Raw genomic sequence first — 17,073 nt, 5'->3', positions numbered from 1 at the left:
AAAAAATCAACATATGTTGAGAAAACGTATACGATATATATCAAGTTTTTATGGAAAAAAAAGTTACATGTACACCGTACGTACATTTAAACATGTATGTGTTAATCAGAAAAAAGTGAGAGAAAATAAATCCTTGCATTGATAATTTACATGTGATTTTTCATTTTTTGGCCCACACATAACAAAGGGTTTCCCTACCATCAGTCAAAGTCTGTGTCCATGTTAAAAACCCTTGTATACAACAGAGGGACTGTCTCCCTCGGAGGGTGGGCGTAAATATATATATATATATATATATATATATATATATATATATATATATATATATATATATATATATATATAGTTATACAAATCCGTGTTGTGGGTTATTTCATATACCTCAGACTCACGTTGTGGGATCCTTAGGTGGTTTATGGGTCATCTATATTTTGACCCATAAACCATGTAGTTAAAAATTCACAGGGAGGTTGAAAATGGTATTATTAACATAAAAAACAAAAAAAAATGTTTTTTTGACCCACAAGGATATATTGAAAAATGTCCCACAACTCAAAATCTATTTTTAGAACATCGCGTCAAAGCTACTAGTTTTTAACATTTTGTCTATCTATAAACATCCAGCGGGGTGTCCCACAAAACGGTTTTGTGATGCACGCAATGCATTGTTGGATATCAATGGCGGAGTACAGCAGTAACTTGGGTAAGTACTGAATATATTTTCTTATTAGCAGTAATTAGTAGGTCATATTTATAAAAATATGACGAGGAAGCAAAGATTATCGAACTAAAAGTACAATTAAGAAAAAATGGCGGACGCTCTTAGGCTGAAACCAGGCACGTAGCATCGTTTTTGAAAGTGGGGGGGCCAGACCCATCCAAAAAATCTTCACAAGCAAAAAAAGGGAAATTTAAAGTTTTCCAAAAATCTTCAAAATCCTAATCCGGGGGGGGGGGGGGGGGGGGGGGGGGGGAATCAACTATACTTCCAAAAAAAAATCTTCCCTACCAAATTTTTTTCCCCTCCAAATTATCAAATTCCTAATCCGTGGGGGGGGGGGGGGGGGGGGGACTTCAATTTGACTACTCATTTCCTAATTTTCATACCAATTTTTACTAACTTCCAAAAAAGTGGGGGGGCCAACTCCATTATAATTCATTTTTTTATATGTCAATTTTAAAAAATTTGTTGCTGCGAGAAAAAGTGGGGGGGCCAGGCCCCCCCTGGCCCCCCCTGATGCTACGTGCCTGGAAACGTCAAACGGCTGCCTTTTGACCACGGTGCGTCGATTTACCCAAATGGACCCAAATGAACCCAAATGGACCCAAATGAACCCAAATGGACCCAAATGGCGACCCAAATGGCGATTAAAGTGGAAAACAATTATAATAAAATCCTTATTACTAATATTATTACTTGTTTTAGTCATTTCATGGGGCTGTTAGCCGTTATTAAGAAAAATAAAGACCCAAATGGCGATTCAAAAGGCGATTCAAGAAAAATATAAATTACAATAAAATCATTTTTACTAATCTTATTACTTGTTTCATGAGGTTGTTAGCCGTTATTCAGACGAATTAAAGATAAATCATGATGAATTAAATGAACGTAACTGTTGGTAACAATTTAATAACATTTTTATAAATAATTATGAATATTATTGCTCTCTTAATTAGCAGGATAAGAGATGAATAAAACAAATTGTATTAACAGTGTTCAAACATGATGTTAAAAGTGGCAGTGATTTTGTTGCAAAAACATTTAATGTGGTAATATGGGATTATAAAATAGCAACATTGTAGGTATTTAAGACCAATCATATGAAAATTAAGGCGAGATACAGCACGATATAATATTTTTATTTGCTACCAAGCGAGTATATGGGACGAATTCTATCGTTAAACCGGGTCCGTAGGATATCTGTCATTTTAACGATAGAACATTCTATCTAGGAGGAAATAAACAATAGGACATTTTGAACTAAATAGAAAGGAATAAAATGAAAAAAATAAACAGTTAAAAAATTTACGTAGATATTGCATATAGTCATACCATTAAATTTTAAAAGTGGGAAATTACACACCGGGCTCTCTCTCTCTCTCTCTTGGGGTAGGGGGTTGCTCTGTATGTATCATAACCATTAAAATTAGTACCTTTGGCATACTTATTGAAAAAACATCGATGTTACGTTAAATATAGTTGCATTGTTTTTAATTTTTTTTTTTAATTTATCACATATTTTAATTTTGCAGTATCTATTTATTCCTCATATGGGCATTTTACACGACTTATTCACCCATCTACTTTATGTTCAGTGATGACTGCCATTCGACATATTGTTTCACAATTATTCTTAGAGTTGCTATTTAGTTAGTACAGCTACTGTTGGATCTAAAACCTGTCTGTTCGTCCCGTAAAACTTTATGCACTGCATCTTTCATTTTGTTTACAATACCTCTACAGAGGATCTTACTAGTTTTCTCATTTCAATTACAAAGATATACTGAAATAATTCTAATTATTGTTTTGGACCTTCGGCTTTTATTTTTCCAAATTTCCCTAAATTATGGCTCTTTATTGGGGTGGCCTCCTCGTGACAAGAGCTGGGCAACGTTATTAAATAGACAAGTTAATCATAATTCATTTTTAACTTGTCTGAATAACGGCTAACAACCCCATGAAATGACTAAACAAGTAATAGAATTAGTATTGAGGATTTTATTATAATTGTTTTCCGCTTAAATCGCCATTTGGGTCTTTATTTTTCTTAATAACGGCTAACAACCCCATGACATGACTAAAACAAGTAATAATATTAGTAATAAGGATTTTATTATAATTGTTTTCCACTTTAATCGCCATTTGGGTCCATTTGGGTCGCCATTTGGGTCCATTTGGGTCGCCATTTGGGTCCATTTGGGTTCATTTGGGTCCATTTGGGTTCATTTGGGTCCATTTGGGTAAATCGACGCACCCTTTTGACCATGCACCGATTCGTAATGCTGAAATGTCAAATGGCTGCCATGCACCGATTCGGAATGCAAGTGTCATTCTTCAGCTGTACAGTACATGGGGAACAAGTCTGCGAGTTCAGAAAACTTGTCTTGAGCGGTTAGATTACTTTTTTGTTCGTTTGCATACATAAAAATGTATTGTTTACAGGTGCAAGTAGAGAGTCCCCCAATACTCAACCCCGGGACTTGTTGAACATTTCTTCCTTAAATTATATTTGTTATGCACTAATTTGTACGACCGGATTGATTAAAGATCGTTTGCTTATCACTTCCCTGCCATGTATACAAACTGGTGTTCACTGGGGGATAGTAACCTAGCCTGGAGGCATATATACGGTAGCACATGCAACCCTGTGTCTTTGTTGTTGATCGAGTCTAAAGTAGTATATAATACTGTATATGAAATAGTTCACCTGAGATTTCATTTCACCCGCTAATGTTACGGTCCATCTATCGTCAGTGTAATTACATGTATTCCTTAAGATTTGGATATATCCTACCGTATTGCTTAAACAATAATAATTTATATATGTGCTTAATCATGATAATCGTTCACACCTCTGTGTGACTTTTATATTGTGTATATAATGAGTCAACCTCTCGAAGACTGCGGGCATGAGTAGCACGTGCCGAGAGTTCAACTGTGTATAAACAAAGTAGGCCCAACCCAGACTGATTTCAGAGACACCTGGTTTAGATTTCATTGAGAGTTTTATTTTGAATCTACAGAAAAAAACTTGTAGATGTGTTCTATTATAAAAAGAATTCAGCTTTTTATTTCTACCCGGCGATATTTTTTCCTCCTTTAATTACAGACCCTGAAACGTACTACTACACCCAAAAAGCGTGCGACTTTCGTGCGAGAAACGTTTCGTGTTTAATTTAGCACCATTACGGAGATCCTGTGGAATTGTAGCCCTCTTCAATAAACATCAGATATAAAAATCGGAGAGGGCTACATTATTGCAGCTAGATACATGAATAACACTTTTTCTATACACTTTTTCATACAGGAAGCATTATGATATCATATCATGTGAAAAAAAGACCATACAGTGCGAGTAACATTTATCATATCGTACCAAAAGCAAACCGTGCTATGCTAGGAACGTATTTTAAAAACTGTATAGCGTGTGAGAAGCATGTGAGAAACATACAGCTGGTATAGTAGTGTGTTTCAGGTTTTTATTTGTATGAAGAAAAAAAAATTATTACCTCCTCTCCCCCCCAAGAGCGTGCATGGGGAAAGGAATATTTTGATCTAAAGAGGTTTTTATGAAGATAAATATTATTTGTTATTTTTAATTACATGTATATTCTAAATAATGCATCCCCCCCCCCCTAAATATTTCATTTCATTTTGCGAGGGGATGCTCTGCTTTGCGGTGCCCTTGTATTTTTTAAAAATACATTGTGATTCATATATCGTTACCACTATATTGTGATATGTATTGTTTCATAACGCATGCATTGTTCATATAACCATAATATTTCATCACATGAATGCTTATGTTTATATGTAACATTAGACTTTTTATCTAAGTATTGTTTTCATTATTATTTTACAGCATTGATAAGTATGAATCTTCCAAAAGCTTGGAAAGCACATTATTTAATGATGCAACCTCAGACAAGCCCAAAAATAATGCTGTTATGAAATTAATGTTGAACAACTACCCATGGAAGCTTTGACTCTTTGCATGGAGGAATATTGATAGACAGTAGGAGATTAGATATGACTTTGGACTCTGTTGCAGCACTGTGATGCACGTTACATAGATTCTTCTGAACACTGCACTGATTCATCAGCTGTCAGACATGAACAGGTATTTTTCATTAACTACATTACTTTTTTCAACACATGATTTACAAGCTTAACTCTAATTACAATGAAATCTTTTTCAAATTTATAACAGAGAGCATTCTAGAGAGGGACACAATGGTAACTCATGTAGATGTTCCACTAACTAGTTAAGATGGGCTCTTAACTGATACTACAGTCTACTCAGGACCATGTAACTTCACATGTTCAACAGCTTTGGCATTTTACTACAGGTATTACCTTAAGTTACTCTTTCTGAAATATAGGGGAACATTTCAGTAACTACAGTAGACCTGTAGTAACTAAGTAACTAAAATTTCATTGACAATTATTCTTTGCCTGTACTCTAGGGAGGAATTTGAAGGCAAATCCTGTTGAAGCACACCCAGATGTTCCACAGATTCTGCAGAACAGTGAAGATCTGTTGCAGCACATTATTACCGTATATACTTGTTCAACAGATTCCACAGGTCATAAAGGACCATGTTGCAGAATATGTTCAACAGCCTTGCATAGGTATTTTTATTACACAAATACATGTATTCTGAATGATAGGGAATTTTTGTCAAGGCAGGACTTCACTAGAATATCATTGTTCTTTGTATACTATAGGGAGCATTTTGGAAGCGGCAGTTTTGCATATACCGCATAGTTTAGTGCTAGGATCTTTTTAAGAGCACTCAATTGGCGCAACAATTTTTGGACTATTTTTATCTCCTTAATAAGAAGACCTATGTATAAAGATAGAGAAAAGTAATAAGATTTTAAAGCTGAAATATTTAGATTTTTTTCTTTTGTAAATGATAGTTTATAACTAGACAAATCATATCAAAAAAATTAAAGAAGATCTGATGGTTAATTTATTAACCACCCAGCCTCCTTAAAGGATTAATTAATCACCAAATCATTTTATTTCTTTTCAGAATATGAGATAGAAGCTTGTAATGGTAGTAGCATCAGCATTGTCTGGAAGGAACTATCAGTGAAGGTAATACTATAGCATTGAATCATGATTTTTTGAAGTATACACTCTCATAACTGCAGCGGTGTGTGCATACAAATTGAGTAACGCGCGTTAGCGCGTTATGAAAATTTGTATGCACACACCGCTGCAGTTATGAGAGTGTATAATTCAAAAAATCATGATTTAATGCTTATATTTACATTTTTTAACTTCTTGCCTCGTCTGCAAATGTGATTCATACCTTAAAATTCCTATCTTATCCTAAGGGTAAGTTAATATTAATGGAAGAGCCACAGTAACAGCCACCAGCGTGAACTTTGATTTTCGCTTGTGACGTTGCAGTTTACAGCGGTCAACGTTTGTGACGTCATAATAAAATTCGTCAATTTGACCTTTGACTACTTGTTGCATTTAGAGGCATTTGAAGATCACAGAATTTAATGGAAAAACACAGTAGAATGTAAATATACGCAGGTACATTATTTGAGGGTCCTCAACACCTGTTAAAAGTTCTGCATACAAGCCCATTTTCTTAATTAAAGATATTGATTTTTACCATGTGTTTTGACTTAAAAATTACCCCCCCCCCCACCCCCTTATAATCAGTTTTTTAAGGGGGGACTTTAAATTTCATTTCTCTTCATTAAAATAAATGCTCCTCCAGTATTCACACTCAGAACCTGTGGGTTGGTAGACTGAGGGTAAACCCATAGCTGCACAGATATATTTAAAACACCAATTATTGGCGATATAAACTGTTTCACATCGCGTTGAAATTGCCATGATGTGACGTATTGTCTTAAAAGTAGAAGTCACAGGGTGTCGAGGATTCTTAATTTCGTTATTGTTTTAGTTATATTTTGTCACCACTTTTTAATCAGCCTTTATCCTTAACTTTGACAATGACAGCTTTTTCTCTGAAATGGAATTGTTTGTTCTGACATTTTCCCTGTAGATTGTTCATGATTTTTTTTGTGTCTTTGTGACATTGTGTATATGCAAACATATAACTGTGTGATTGCTCATGGTTTTTGGGTCACTGTCAAATATATGTATTTGTGTCTGTTCATAGATTAAACGTGGGTCATTGTCATATATATATATGTTTGTGTCTGTTCATGGATTGTGGGTCATTGTCATATATATATAAATATATATATATACCGGTATATGTTTGTGTCTGTTCGTGGATTAAATGGGGGTCATTGTCATATATACATGTTTGTGTCTGTTCATGGATTGTGGGTCATTTTCATATATGTGTCTGCTCATGGATTAAATGCAGGTCATTGTCACACATACATGTTTGTGTCTGTTCATGGATTGTAGGTCATTGTCATATATATATACTATATATACCAGGGTTGTCCAAATATGTTCGTGGACAATAGCATTTTTATCATTTTAAATGGGTTAATTTATTCATATTATATATCTAAATCTTTGTCATAAAATTTCAGATCAAACCAAAGTGGTCTTTATTGTTTTCTATAGAAATAAAGTAAAATTTTAATGTATCAAAGGCTCGCAGAAAGTATGCACGTCCCAGCGCAAAAATTGTCCAAACTTTGTAATTGAGTTTTTAGATATGTATATTTACTGTTTTCATAATCTTCTATTGTTATGTAGTCTGTATTGTGTACATTATTTTCATACATCATTTAAAAATATTTTCAAACCAGCAGAGGACATTTAAAAGATATTACGGCAAGAATATGTCTTTTAAAACGCATGAAAAAGCAACTTCATCTGACCGCTGGCAATAAAAAAATTGTGTCAACTGAAGTAAAAAACTGAAATGAATGAAACGATTAAGGAAACTTATCCACAAGTGGCACAAGTGATATGTTGATGGAATATGCGATTGTACCTTCTGACCAAACGGTGAATGCGGCATATTACTCTCAATAAACCCAGTACTACGTCATTATAATTTAACGTCATACTGGGCTGTGCGGCCTGTATAGGCAATGTATATACATTCATAACTCCATTACAAAAATATACATTATTATGCTCTTTATTACAATATTATAATACCTTCCTGAAAATGGCGCTTCTATTTTGAATAAAATTACATGTGTCCACGAACTTTTCGGACAACCCTCGTATATATATACGTTTGTGTCTGTTCATGGATTGTGGGTCACTGTCATAGAGTTTTTGTTCTGCAATTTTTTCTGTGGATTGTTCATGGGTTTTTGTGTCTTTGAGTTTAGACATTTGTGCATATGCATGCATACATATTTAGTCAAAGATATATATGTGAATGCTCATGGTTTTTGGGTTGCTCTCATATCTACATGTTTGTGTCTGTTCATGGGATGTGGATCACTGTCATGGATTGGTTGTTCTAACATTTTTCCTGTAGTTTGTTCACGCCTATTTTGTGTCTTTGACTTTAGAAATTTGTGTAAGTGCAAATATATATGTGAATGCTAATGATTTTTGGGTTGCTGTCATATATACATGCTTTTGTCTGTTCATGGGATGTGGGTCATTCTAACAGATTGTTTGTTCATGAGGTTTTAGTGTCTTTGTACATAACGCCTCAACTACCTTATGTGGATGATGATGATACTTCAACATTAATTTACATGATGATACTTCAACATCACATGCTGAAACTTTAACATTACAAGCTGATACTTTGTCTTTATATGATGATAGTTCTTTGTTACATGCTGATACTTCTTCATTATGTGATGGTACTTCACTCTGCGGTGATTCTAAAAATAGGGAAGGGTCATCTTGAGATTGAAATACATTAAAATTCAGAACTCATTGATGCCTGACAAGTTTTTAACACAGGGCTTTTTCTCTGTTTCGGAGATTGATCAGATATTACTAAGGTCCACTGAGACTAGTTTAATAGATCAAGATACTCAACAGATAATACCACTTGATTATGTGTTGTCCTTTAACAGAGTCATTTTATATTTAAAGAAAGCCTGCTTGGGAAAACCATTGGCGCTCCCCATCAGTGCATACAAATCAGGGGGTTCGAAGTACCCCAGGGGATTTTTTGTCCAAAAATGTGCATTCTGAAGTGAACCCAAGTTTATGGCGCTTGGTCAAAGTGGACCGCTAAAAGTATTCATAGCACCTAAACAAAGACTTCTGTCATTCAGGTTACATCAGATTTATGGGTGGGCTTTCCCTGGAGATCCACGTAAAGGAGTGGACAATGTAAGCACTAATTTTTTTCAACAGTACAGTTACTGCTAAAATCAGTTTCAACAGCGCACGTAGTCCCTAGCATCTGACTTCATGTAAGATATTGCAATCTGGAGGACGCAATGCTCTATCCTTTGTATGTAGTTTTACAATAATTTTATGAAAATGGAAATTCGATCATATGTAGATCAATAGATGAAATATTGTAAAATACGGGATCCCCCCCCCATTCCCTATTTTATATTTACTTGTTGACTTGTGATTGAGGGGTAGGACTGCCACCACCACCACCACCCCCCCTCCCCCCCCTTAAATAAAAGATAGTTTGTGAGAAGCGCTGGGATCTAATGGATGATTGCTCATGCTCTGATTTCCTTAAGACAGAAATAAAATTGCTATTTAATGGCGTAGAATGCCCAATCCAAAGGGGGTAAAATAAATTTGAAGGCGCCTGCCTGCAGAATTAAAACAATCAACCTACAACATAAAACATACTCATAAAATTGGCATCCAATTTGAAGGCGCCTAAACAAAGACGAGTTACAATAAGGGGACTATGGAGTTGTTTGACACACAGAGATTTCGGCGCAAGTTCCAACAAATGTAATCAAAAGTGATGGTGCCCCCATTCCCTCCAGCATCCAGTTTCAGCTGAATGGCACAAGCCCTAGTATTGGGAATATAAGTTTTGATAATAACCAATGGGGTGTCCATATTTATATAAGGAAATAAGCATAAAAGAAGCTTGTTTAAATTGTTGGGTACAATGTAGCTTGAATTTAGTCTATTCTCTCCTTAGTAATATCCCTGAGTTTTATCGAATCACGATCCTGCTGCTTATAGCAAATTTAGAATCACCGCATACTGTAATACCATCATTTTATGAAATATCAGCATGTATTAGTGAAAGCAAATAGTGAATACTAGGTATAATCATATAATAAAAAATTATCAGCATGTAATGTTATACTATCAGCATGTAATGATAATTGATAAATTATCATATAATGAAGAAGTATCAGCATGTAAAGTTCACTTGATGTATCAGCATGTAATGTTGATTGATGATCAGCATGAAATGTTGAACTATCAGCATATTATGGGCATTATCTACATAAGGCAGTTGAGGTGTTCCATTTCTTTGAGTTTTATTTGTGTTTGCATGTATATGTATATATATGTGAATGCTTATAGTTCTAAGGTTGCTATACTAATACATGTTTGTGTCTGTTCATGGATTGTGGTTCAATGTCATATATACATGTTTGTGTCTGTTCATGGATTGTGGTTCACTGTCATATATACATGTTTGTGTCTGTTCATGGATTGTGTATCACTGTCATATATATACATGCTTGTGTCAGTTCATGGATTGTGGGTCACTATCGTAGGTTAATTGTTGTATTATTTCTCCTGTACCATGTAGTTTGTTCATGACTTTTTTGTGTCTTTGAGTTTATACATTTGTATATATGCAAATATTTTAAAGGGGCACTGTCATGATTTTTGTCAAATTTTGTTTTTCTGTTTTCATTATTTACAATGCTTTAGGATATATTTCTAATGATCAAATGAAATTTGAGAGTCAGTCATTGAGTTACAAGCAAGATACAGAGCTCACAATTCTTTGTCATGTAAACCAGGATTGTGCCCTATTTTTTTATTTACATAGGTTCAATATACAAGTCTTTTTCAAGCTGATTTGTCTATCATTTTATTCATTTTAAGAATAAAACAACAGTTCCTAACATTTAATACATTCATTTTAGGTCTATAACTGGAATTTTTGCTTCAACATTCAAAATTAAAACAAAAGATTTGTTTACATAGCAAAGTAATTTCTTATTTAATTTTGGTCTCAAGCATTTTGATATTAGTATGATAGAATGCTGGAGAAAATTGTAACTAATTTGTTTGATGAATTATTGAACTGTATATCCATGTTTGTGTCTGTTCATGGATTGTGGGTCATTGTCATGTATATACATGTTTGTATCTGTTCATGGATTGTGGGTCATTGTCGTATATTTACATCTACAAACTTTAAGTATAATTTCCTCAATTTCTTACGAAAGGTTATAGTTAATTCATAGCTCTATAGAAACAGCCAGACTGAAATCTACAAGCCCCATTTAACTATTGGTCGAAATCTACAGCGGCTGAAAGTGACAGGACTGAAATTAACACGCCCTGTTTATCGATTGATCTGAACCTACAGCGACCTAAGTAAAATCACGGACTGCATGAAATAATCATGATGATGTCAGACTGAAAGTCTCACAGGAGACGATTTGGCTGTTTCTTTTAGCTAACGTACATGTGTACGTTAACAGTAATTTAGTAAATTTTACTAACTTTTCATAATCAATTTATTAATTAGTTAAAGAAAGATGTTAATATAAACAATAAAATGCTTTCTTTGATGATTCATGCAGGTTATGAAGGTAGCGATCATTGCAGGAAAAATTTACATAACCCGCTAATGCTGGTTATTTAGCGGGTTATGTATTTTTCCTGCAATGTCACTACCTTCATATCCCGAATGAATCACTATAGAAAGCATTTTATTGTTTAAATATGTTACATGTTGGCGTCGATCTGTTCATGGATTGTGGGTCATTGTTGTAGATTTCTTATTTTAACATTTTTCAGTTGATTGTTCATGAGTTTTTATGTTTTTGAGTTTACTGATCAATAAATATTTGCTTTAACGGCGTATTGAACAACATGTAACTTCCAAGTAAAATGACTTGCTTATGGAAAGGAACGATATGATTAACATAATAGGATACACAGAAAAACCGTGAAGTTAAATGATAAACTTTCTAGGATTAACACTCGGTACTACTGGATTTGTGCATGATGATAGATCTGTATGCTTGATCAATAGGTCTGATAAATGATATGATAGTATAAGATTGTAAAAAATATTGATGCGGGTACCATATATATATGTTTGTATCAGTGTTCATGGATTGTGGGTCACTATCATATATTGTTTGTTTAAACATTTTTCATGTTATTTGTTTATGTGTTTTTTGTGTCTTCAAGTTTAGTCAATTGTGTATATGCATTCATACATATTGAGTTCAGACATTTGTAAATTCAAAGATATATATGTGAATGCTCATTGCTTTTGGAGTGCTGTCATATATATAAATGTTTTTGTCTGTTCATGGGATGTGGGTCACTCTCATAGAATGTTTGCTCAAACATTTTTCTTGTGACTTTGAGTTAGATATTTGATCTTTATGTTAATTTTTGGTTCTCTGTTATACTGTACCCGCAATGAATTTAACATGATAATAAAATGATAGGATAGAAACCACGCACGATATAATAGGATTGACGCATGTTATACATGTACATTGAAAAGTGTACATGCAAGATACGATAGGAATGATACACCAGAGGAAAGGATAAATGATGTTCATGATAAACATATAATATTAGCTCTAAATGATCTTCAAAATTAATGTGATAAATTAATGGCATAGTTTGATAAAAAAAATGTACAAATTAAGATACTTGCAGAAATCTTTTTATTAACAATTGCCTAGTTGTTAATCCTAGCTGCTTCATCTAAAGGGTATACAAAAATGACTTATTGGCTTACATGATTAATAATTTATCTGTATTTCTACATTTTTTTCATTACCGAACATCCCAGCCAAACACTACTAACATCTCATCCCAACATCGAATCCTGTGGAAAATAACAGGTTCAATAAAAATTCAACTGTTGTTTTTGATAAACATGTAAAATCCATACAATAACAAATTATATACAAATTACATGTAATGTTTACGCAGTTATAAACTCTAGTACATATGATTAAATGTAATACTATGAGCATTTAGTCTAGAAAAAAATGTTACTGTAACCATGTTCCTATAAAGATCTTCAATTGTTCACATTAATCTTTTATTTCCATTACTTACATATATGATTAACATGTAATTTCTAATTTGATTTTTGTCACAAGAGTTTTGATATTAGTATGATAGAATGCTGGAGAAAATGTTACCTAATTTGTTTGATGAACTATTGTACTGTAAAAAAAATGTTGGTGTCTGTTCATGGATTGTGGGTCATTGTCTTGTATATACATGTTTGGGTCTGTTTATGGATTTTTATTAACAATTGCCTAGTTGTTAATCCTAGCTGCTTCATCTAAAGGGTATAAAAAAATGACTTATTGGCTTACATGATTAATAATTTATCTGTATTTCTACATTTTTTTCATTACCGAACATCCCAGCCAAACACTACTAACATCTCATCCCAACATCGAATCCTGTGGAAAATAACAGGTTCAATAAAAATTCAACTGTTGTTTTTGATAAACATGTAAAATCCATACAATAACAAATTATATACAAATTACATGTAATGTTTACGCAGTTATAAACTCTAGTACATATGATTAAATGTAATACTATGAGCATTTAGTCTAGAAAAAAATGTTACTGTAACCATGTTCCTATAAAGATCTTCAATTGTTCACATTAATCTTTTATTTCCATTACTTACACATATGATTAACATGTAATTTCTAATTTGATTTTTGTCACGAGAGTTTTGATATTAGTATGATAGAATGCTGGAGAAAATGTTACCTAATTTGTTTGATGAACTATTGTACTGTAAAAAAAATGTTGGTGTCTGTTCATGGATTGTGGGTCATTGTCTTGTATATACATGTTTGGGTCTGTTTATGGATTGTGGGACATTGTCTTGTATATACATGTTTGGGTCTGTTTATGGATTGTGGGACATTGTCATGTATCTGTATACCTGTTTGTGTCTGTTCATGAATTGTGGGTTATCATCATATATTTCTTATTCTAACATTTTTCAGTTGATTGTTCATGAGATTTTGTGTCTTTGAGTTTACTTAATTGACATTTGTATACTGGATATATGCGTCCATACATATTGAGTTTGTACATATGTACAATGAAAAATATGTATGGGAATGCTTGTGGTTTTTGAATCTCTTTCATGTATAAATGTTTGTGTCTATTCATGAATTGTAGGTCACTGTCAGAGATTATTTGTTCTAACATTTTTCCTATAGTTTATTACTGTGTCTTTGAGTTTAGTTATCTGTTTATTTGCAAACATAATTACCAGGTACATGGGATGTTGGTCACTGTCATAGATTGTTTGCTCAAATATTTTTGCAGTGGGTTGTTTATGAGTTTTTTGTGTCTTTGAGGTCAGATATTTGACTGTTCATATGCGTACATATATATATTGCAAGTTTAGACATATGTTTATATGCAAATATTTGCATTTCCATTGTTCTTTCCCACTGTAAGCCCATACGGAGGAGCTGCAATTATTTCTCTATATTTACATTCTACTGTGTTTTTCCATTAAATTCCGTGATGTTTAAATGCCTCTAAATGCAACAAGTAGTCAAAGGTCAAATTGACGAGTTTTATTATGACGTCACAAACGTTGAACGCTGTAAACTGCAACGTCACAAGCGAAAATCAAAGTTCACGCTTGTGGCTGTTACTGTGGCTCTTCTATTAATGTTAACTTACCCTTAGGATAAGATCGGAATTTTAAGGTATAATTCACATTTGCAGACAAGGCAAGAAGTTAAAAAATGTAAATATAAGCATTAAATCATGATTTTTTGAAGTATACACTCTCATAACTGCCGCGGTGTGTGCATACAAATTTTCATAACGCGCTAACGCGCGTTACTCAATTTGTATGCACACACCGCGGCAGTTATGAGAGTGTATACTTCAAAAAATCATGATTCAATGCTATAATAATCGCAATTGCTCTGTCAGTATACTATGACGTCATAAAGGTGTAACGTTATATATACTTTTCCATGACGTTATAGATTTAAACCACTATACAATACATCATGTGTTTTTCTCCAACTCCATTAAAATTGACGTATTTACATGTAATATTAAAACATGTTTTTGATAACATTTTAAAGGAATTACTGTTATAACATATCATTGATTCTGTTAACAAATCTATGTGAATTAAAAAGATACATTACAGTCTGAATGTTTACTTTTGATGTAATAGCTAAATGTCAAGGTCTAGGCTAATACAGGGTATTTGCGAGTGGTAAAATGCAAATATAAGTAATAAACAACGATTATTTAGTGAACATGGCGTTATGAATAGCAACTGCTCTGCTGGCATATTTTCCATGATGCGCTAGCGTGCATCATGGAATATGCCAACAGAGCAATTGCTATTCATAACGCCATGTTCACTAAATAACGTTGTTTATTTCTTAAATATATACATTGATATGTGATCGCAGATAATTTTTTAGTTTTTAAACATTAAAGCATTATTACTTGAAAGATGTGGTCACAATTTACTGCAGCATAGTGTGTATACAAATTGAATACCAAGCACTAGCATGTTATGAAAATGTGTTGCGTACACTATTATTTTAACTTACATGTACAATTGTAGAATTTAATTCACTGAACCTTTCTTATATTTGATTCACAGATTCTATTGAAGAACACAAGGATTATGTCCCAAGTGGTATAGAATCAGTGGATAAACCATCATGCACCACATTACCATCAAAGAAAAAATGGACAATGGAATAGGACATTTGAATTTTATATGGACTTTAAAGATTAAAGTGTATCAAGAGAGGCAGAAGCACTGAAAGTAAAAAAACAATTGCAAATTTCTTGCTGATAGAAGTAGAGTAAAATGCAACATATGCTGAGACTTAATCAGCAGATACGAAAGCTGATTCCAATGAGCCCCCGTTAAACGTAATGGCGGAAGATGAGGATGCAAATTTAGGACGTTTGGTCTTGCAGTAACAAATGATTCTGTAATAAACCCTTTAAATTTAAACAGTAATTGGAAGATTATCTCCTCATGAAATACCCTGGACTTATTTATAAACAAGAGTCGTCTATATGCTTCATGTTTTAGATTGAAGATTGAATGTGTATGTGTTATATCTGTATTACTCTCTCTGCTTCCCATCTGCAACATGTGTACCTGTGGTGTAACCTCATGGTTTAGTTTTTATTCGTTTTAAAATCTTAATATCAGCAATAAGATGTTGTAATTTCTTATGTGTTACTTTTATGTTTAAGGTCAAGTGAACATGATTGAAATATGTATTGCATATATTTTAAAAGTATATTACAATGTAATTTAGAATACTTAACGTTTTTAAAAAAGGACAATCATATTAATATCTAATATTTACATGTAGTGTATATTTCCCCTTATGTTTGCAGAGGACATCTGTGACGTTCAATTTCTCATGACACCTGTGGGTTTTAGCTCTGCTGGCCATAGACCAGAAGAGTGTATGCGATGATCTGTTTGTGTAGCTTTCTGTTTGTCTCTCTGTGAACAATTTTCAAATGCTACTACTATTACAGCTATCAAGAATGTTCACATATATATACATGTCTTGTGTTTGAAATCATGCATGACACATTTTTCTAACTTTGAGAAATAGAATATATAATCTTTAACTGACAAAAGTGTTCCCTTATTAATATTGTTTTACCTCTGCAAATAAAGGTATCATGGTATAAAGGATTTACCTTGTCTGTCTGTTAATCTGTGTCTACATTACAAGTGTTGAGGATGGATTGCTATGCCATAGCAATATTTTTGGTGGGGGTTATGCATTTGCTGCTGCCTTTATTTGACACAGAGATGGTCATGGTCATGTAGGGATTCGTCATGACCTAGACGTGGTAGTACATGGACAAGGTGACAAGGAAAATAATGATTTGGGGTATTTCCCTAATACAAAGTCACAAGGAAAAGCGTATAGGACATTTTGATGTGGCCTAAGCTATAACCGAGATAAGTTGTTCACACCTTAATTTTTACAAGTAGTTTCAAACCAATGGCATTTGACACTTTAGGCGTCAATGATTTTAGTGAAGAGGTTTTCTGGTCTGTTACCATATTCTCTTTGAAGATAACTATAGAAACCAAACTTAGAAAACAATGTATTTGAAGACATTTTATTTTTTTATCTTTGACACCGGTTAAGGACAATGTTTTGATCTATGTTCATCTTATCAAAAGGGGTACACAGACCAAACT

The 17,073-nt window shown here is 33.4% G+C and overlaps 1 protein-coding gene and 2 long non-coding RNA genes across 4 annotated transcripts in view; 1 reads left to right on the top strand and 2 right to left on the bottom strand.

Moving 5' to 3' along the window:
• LOC117683709 (uncharacterized) overlaps nucleotides 1-17,073 on the bottom strand; it is a 165,436-nt gene that overhangs the window by 8,148 nt on the left and 140,215 nt on the right. The window lies entirely within an intron of this gene.
• Nucleotides 1-17,073, bottom strand: part of LOC136272470 (uncharacterized) — a 148,955-nt gene that overhangs the window by 36,095 nt on the left and 95,787 nt on the right. The gene's annotated exons all lie outside the window — the stretch shown is intronic.
• Nucleotides 449-16,555, top strand: LOC117689280 (uncharacterized). 2 transcript variants are annotated; one of them, XR_010709972.1, is made up of 6 exons: nucleotides 449-703; nucleotides 4,584-4,841; nucleotides 4,932-5,070; nucleotides 5,188-5,353; nucleotides 5,761-5,825; nucleotides 15,487-16,555. It is a non-coding gene; the product is annotated as an uncharacterized lncRNA (long non-coding RNA). The 2 variants fall into 2 exon arrangements; XR_010709973.1 differs by lacking the exon at nucleotides 449-703 and adding an exon at nucleotides 2,982-3,112.

The sequence above is a fragment of the Magallana gigas genome, chromosome 10 (genome assembly GCF_963853765.1).
Source record: "Magallana gigas chromosome 10, xbMagGiga1.1, whole genome shotgun sequence".
In the NCBI taxonomy this organism is placed as follows: Eukaryota; Metazoa; Mollusca; class Bivalvia; order Ostreida; family Ostreidae; genus Magallana; species Magallana gigas.
The sequence above is the reverse complement of the archived record's forward strand: the minus strand, read 5'-3'. Positions and strand labels throughout refer to the sequence as shown.